Source organism: Oncorhynchus gorbuscha, linkage group LG04 (genome assembly GCF_021184085.1).
Source record: "Oncorhynchus gorbuscha isolate QuinsamMale2020 ecotype Even-year linkage group LG04, OgorEven_v1.0, whole genome shotgun sequence".
Lineage (NCBI taxonomy): Eukaryota > Metazoa > Chordata > Actinopteri > Salmoniformes > Salmonidae > Oncorhynchus > Oncorhynchus gorbuscha.
The window spans coordinates 70,387,687-70,393,686 of record NC_060176.1 but is presented as its reverse complement, the minus strand read 5'-3'; positions in this window follow the sequence as shown (position 1 = coordinate 70,393,686).

Genomic DNA, 6,000 nt, shown 5'->3' with positions numbered 1-6,000 from the left:
CAAAAGGGTTTCTAATGTTTAATTATCCTTTTAAAATTATGAACTTGGATTAGCTAGCACAACGTGCCATTGGAGCACAGGAATGATGGTTGTTGATAATGGGCCTCTGTACGCCTATGTAAATATTCCATAAGAAATCAGCCGTTTCCAGCTACAATAGTCATTTACAACATTAACAATGTCTACACTGGCCTCTATACGCCTATATGCTTTCAAAAACAAGAATATTTCTAAGTGACCCCAAACTTTTGAATGGTAGTGTATATATATATATATATATATATATATATATATATATATATATATATATATATATATATATATATATATATATATATAAATTATACCTGTTTGTCTGTCTCTCTGTCTGTCTGTGAGTTCATGTGTCTGTCTGTATGTCTGTCTAGAAATATTATAGAGGGGGAAAGGAGGGAGATTGACCGCAATGTATTGATAAAAAACCCTGTGACATTTAGCCTTTTGCAAAAATGTGCCAGTATGAGTTTACCAGTCAGTTAGAGGTTCCAAGCCTGTTCTATTCATTCTATTTCTATTTTTATTTATTTATTTCACCTTTATTTAACCAGGTAGGCAAGTTGAGAACAAGTTCTCATTTACAATTGCGACCTGGCCAAGATAAAGCAAAGCAGTTCGACAGATACAACGACACAGAGTTACACATGGAGTAAAACAAACATACAGTCAATAATACAGTATAAACAAGTCTATATACAATGTGAGCAAATGAGGTGAGAAGGGAGGTAAAGGCAAAAAAGGCCATGGTGGCAAAGTAAATACAATATAGCAAGTAAAACACTGGAATGGTAGTTTTGCAATGGAAGAATGTGCAAAGTAGACATAAAAATAATGGGGTGCAAAGGAGCAAAATAAATAAATAAATACAATACAGTTGGGAAAGAGGTAGTTGTTTGGGCTAAATTATAGGTGGGCTATGTACAGGTGCAGTAATCTGTAAGATGCTCTGACAGTTGGTGCTTAAAGCTAGTGAGGGAGATAAGTGTTTCCAGTTTCAGAGATTTTTGCAGTTCGTTCCAGTCACTGGCAGCAGAGAACTGGAAGGAGAGGCGGCCAAAGAAAGAATTGGTTTTGGGGGTGACCAGAGAGATATACCTGCTGGAGCGTGTGCTACAGGTGGGAGTGTCATGTTTTGTCTTAGATTGTCTTGTCATTATGCTTTCCCTTCTGTTCGTTTCCCCCTGCTGGTCTTATTAGGTTCGTTCCCTTTTTCTATCCCTCTCTCTCCCCCTCCCTCTCTCTCTTCTCTCTCTATCGTTCCGTTCCTGCTCCCAGCTGTTCCTATTCCCCTAATCATCATTTAGTCTTCCCACACCTGTTCCTTATCTTTTCCCCTGATTAGAGTCCCTATTTCTTCCCTTGTTTTCCGTTCCTGTCCTGTCGGATCCTTGCCTATTGTTCACCGTGCTGTGTCTATGTATTGCCCTGTCGTGTCGTGTTTCCCTCAGATGCTGCGTGGTGAGCAGGTGTCTGAGTCTGCTACGTTCAAGTGCCTTCCCGAGGCAACCTGCAGTTCTTGATCAAGTCTCCAGTCTGTTCTCGTCATTACGAGTAGTATTATGCCTTTTGTTTGTAAAGTAACTTTACTGGATTAAAACTCTGTTTTCGCCAAGTCGCTTTTGGGTCCTCATTCACCTGCATAACAGAAGAATCCGACCAAGGAATGGACCCAGCGACTACAGATGCTCGTAACACTGCCGTCGAGATCCAAGGAGCCATGCTCGGCAGACACGAGCAGGAATTGTCTGCTGCTCGCCATGCCGTGGAGAACCTGGCCGCTCAGGTTTCCGACCTCTCTGGACAGTTCCAGAGTCTTCGTCTCGTGCCACCTGTTACTTCCTGGCCTGCCGAGCCTCCGGAACCTAGGGTTAATAACCCACCTTGCTAATCCGGGCAGCCCACGGAGTGCCGCTCCTTTCTCACCCAGTGTGATATTGTGTTCTCTCTCCAACTCAACACATACTCTAGCGAGAGAGCTCGGGTTGCTTACGTCATTTCACTCCTTACTGGCCGGGCTCGAGAGTGGGGCACAGCTATCTGGGAGGCAAGGGCTGATTGTTCTAACAATTACCAGAACTTTAAAGAGGAGATGATTCGGGTTTTTGACCGTTCAGTTTTTGGTAGGGAGGCTTCTAGGGCCCTGGCTTCCCTATGCCAAGGTGATCGATCCATAACGGATTACTCTATAGAGTTTCGCACTCTTGCTGCCTCTAGTGACTGGAACGAGCCGGCGCTGCTCGCTCGTTTTCTGGAGGGACTCCACGCAGTGGTCAAAGATGAGATTCTCTCTCGGGAGGTTCCTTCCAGTGTGGACTCTTTGATTGCTCTCGCCATCCGCATAGAACGACGGGTAGATCTTCGTCACCAAGCTCGTGGAAGAGAGCTCGCGTCAACGGTGTTTCCCTGCTCCGCATCGCAACCATCTCCCTCCTCTGGCTCAGAGACTGAGCCCATGCAGCTGGGAGGTATTCGCATCTCGACCAAGGAGAGGGAACGGAGGATCACCAACCGCCTGTGCCTCTATTGCGGATTTGATGGACATTTTGTCAATTCATGTCCAGTAAAGGCCAGAGCTCATCAGTAAGCGGAGGGCTACTGGTGAGCGCTACTACTCAGGTCTCTTCATCTAGATCCTGTACTACTATGTCGGTCCATCTACGCTGGACCGGTTCGGGTGCTACATGCAGTGCCTTGATTGACTCTGGGGCTGAGGGTTGTTTCATGGACGAAGCATGGGCTCGGAAACATGACATTCCTTTCAGACAGTTAGACAAGCCTACGCCCATGTTTGCCTTAGATGGTAGTCATCTTCCCAGTATCAGATTTGAGACACTACCTTTAACTCTCACAGTATCTGGTAACCACAGTGAGACTATTTCTTTTTTGATTTTTCGTTCACCTTTTACACCTGTTGTTTTGGGTCATCCCTGGCTAGTATGTCATAATCCTTCTATTAATTGGTCTAGTAATTCTATCCTATCCTGGAACGTTTCTTGTCATGTGAAGTGTTTAATGTCTGCCATCCCTCCCATTTCTTCTGTCCCCACTTCTCAGGAGGAACCTGGCGATTTGACAGGAGTGCCGGAGGAATATCATGATCTGCGCACGGTCTTCAGTCGGTCCCGAGCCAACTCCCTTCCTCCTCACCGGTCGTATGATTGTAGTATTGATCTCCTTCCGGGGACCACTCCTCCTTGGGGTAGACTATACTCTCTGTCGGCTCCCGAACGTAAGGCTCTCGAGGATTATTTATCTGTGTCTCTTGACGCCGGTACCATAGTGCCTTCTTCCTCTCCGGCCGGGGCGGGGTTCTTTTTGTTAAGAAGAAGGACGGTACTCTGCGCCCCTGCGTGGATTATCGAGGGCTGAATGACATAACGGTTAAGAATCGTTATCCGCTTCCCCTTATGTCATCAGCCTTCGAGATTCTGCAGGGAGCCAGGTGCTTTACTAAGTTGGACCTTCGTAACGCTTACCATCTCGTGCGCATCAGAGAGGGGGACGAGTGGAAAACGGCGTTTAACACTCCGTTAGGGCATTTTGAGTACCGGGTTCTGCCGTTTGGTCTCGCCAATGCGCCAGCTGTTTTTCAGGCATTAGTTAATGATGTTCTGAGAGACATGCTGAACATCTTTGTTTTTGTCTATCTTGACGATATCCTAATTTTTTCACCGTCACTCGAGATTCATGTTCAGCACGTTCGACGTGTTCTACAGCGCCTTTTAGAGAATTGTCTCTACGTAAAGGCTGAGAAGTGCTCTTTTCATGTCTCCTCCGTTACTTTTCTCGGTTCCGTTATTTCCGCTGAAGGCATTCAGATGGATTCCGCTAAGGTCCAAGCTGTCAGTGATTGGCCCGTTCAAGGTCACGTGTCGAGTTGCAGCGCTTTTTAGGTTTCGCTAATTTCTATCGGCGTTTCATTCGTAATTTCGGTCAAGTTGCTGCCCCTCTCACAGCTCTTACTTCTGTCAAGACGTGTTTTAAGTGGTCCGGTTCCGCCCAGGGAGCTTTTGATCTTCTAAAAGAACGTTTTACGTCCGCTCCTATCCTCGTTACTCCTGACGTCACTAGACAATTCATTGTCGAGGTTGACGCTTCAGAGGTAGGCGTGGGAGCCATTCTATCCCAGCGCTTCCAGTCTGACGATAAGGTTCATCCTTGCGCTTATTTTTCTCATCGCCTGTCGCCATCTGAGCGCAACTATGATGTGGGTAACCGTGAACTGCTCGCCATCCGCTTAGCCCTAGGCGAATGGCGACAGTGGTTGGAGGGGGCGACCGTTCCTTTTGTCGTTTGGACAGACCATAAGAACCTTGAGTACATCCGTTCTGCCAAACGACTTAATGCCCGTCAAGCTCGTTGGGCGTTGTTTTTCGCTCGTTTCGAGTTTGTGATTTCTTACCGTCCGGGTAGCAAAAACACCAAGCCTGATGCCTTATCCCGTCTGTTTAGTTCTTCTGTGGCTTCTACTGATCCCGAGGGGATTCTTCCTTATGGGCGTGTTGTCGGGTTGACAGTCTGGGGAATTGAAAGACAGGTTAAGCAAGCACTCACGCACACTGCGTCGCGCGCGCTTGTCCTAGTAACCTCCTTTTCGTTCCTGTTTCCACTCGTCTGGCTGTTCTTCAGTGGGCTCACTCTGCCAAGTTAGCTGGTCATCCCGGTGTTCAAGGCACTCTTGCGTCTATTCGCCAGCGCTTTTGGTGGCCGACTCAGGAGCGTGACACGCGCCGTTTCGTGGCTGCTTGTTCGGACTGCGCGCAGACTAAGTCGGGTAACTCTCCTCCTGCCGGTCGTCTCAGACCGCTCCCCATTCCTTCTCGACCATGGTCTCACATCGCCCTAGACTTCATCACCGGTCTGCCTTTGTCTGCGGGGAAGACTGTGATTCTTACGGTTGTCGATAGGTTCTCTAAGGCGGCACATTTCATTCCCCTCGCTAAACTTCCTTCCGCTAAGGAGACGGCACAAATCATTATCGAGAATGTGTTCAGAATTCATGGCCTCCCGTTAGACGCCGTTTCAGAGAGAGGCCCGCAATTCACGTCACAGTTTTGGAGGGAGTTCTGTTGTTTGATTGGTGCGTCCGTCAGTCTCTCTTCCGGGTTTCATCCCCAGTCTAACGGTCAAGCAGAGAGGGCCAATCAGACGATTGGTCGCATACTACGCAGCCTTTCTTTCAGAAACCCTGCGTCTTGGGCAGAACAGCTCCCCTGGGCAGAATACGCTCACAACTCGCTTCCTTCGTCTGCTACCGGGTTATCTCCGTTTCAGAGTAGTCTGGGTTACCAGCCTCCTCTGTTCTCATCCCAGCTTGCCGAGTCCAGCGTTCCCTCCGCTCAGCGTTTGTCCAACGTTGTGAGCGCACCTGGAGGAGGGTGAGGTCTGCACTTTCGTTACAGGGCACAGACTGTGAGAGCCGCCAATAAACGCAGGATTAAGAGTCCAAGGTATTGTTGCGGCCAGAGAGTGTGGCTTTCCACTCGCAACCTTCCTCTTACGACAGCTTCTCGTAAGTTGACTCCGCGGTTCATTGGTCCGTTCCGTGTCTCCCAGGTCGTCAATCCTGTCGCTGTGCGACTGCTTCTTCTGCGACATCTTCGTCGCGTCCATCCTGTCTTCCATGTCTCCTGTGTCAAGCCCTTTCTTCGCACCCCCGTTCGTCTTCCCTCCCCCCCTCCCGTCCTTGTCGAGAGCGCACCTATTTACAAGGTACGTAAGATCATGGACATGCGTTCTCGGGACGGGGTCACCAATACTTAGTGGATTGGGAGGGTTACGGTCCTGAGGAGAGGAGTTGGGTTCCGTCTTGGGACGTGCTGGACCGTTCACTTATTGATGATTTCCTCCGTTGCCGCCAGGATTCCTCCTCGAGTGCGCCAGGAGGCGCTCGGTGAGTGGGGGTACTGTCATGTTTTGTCTTAGATTGTCTTGTCATTATGCTTTCCCTTCTGTTCGTTTCCC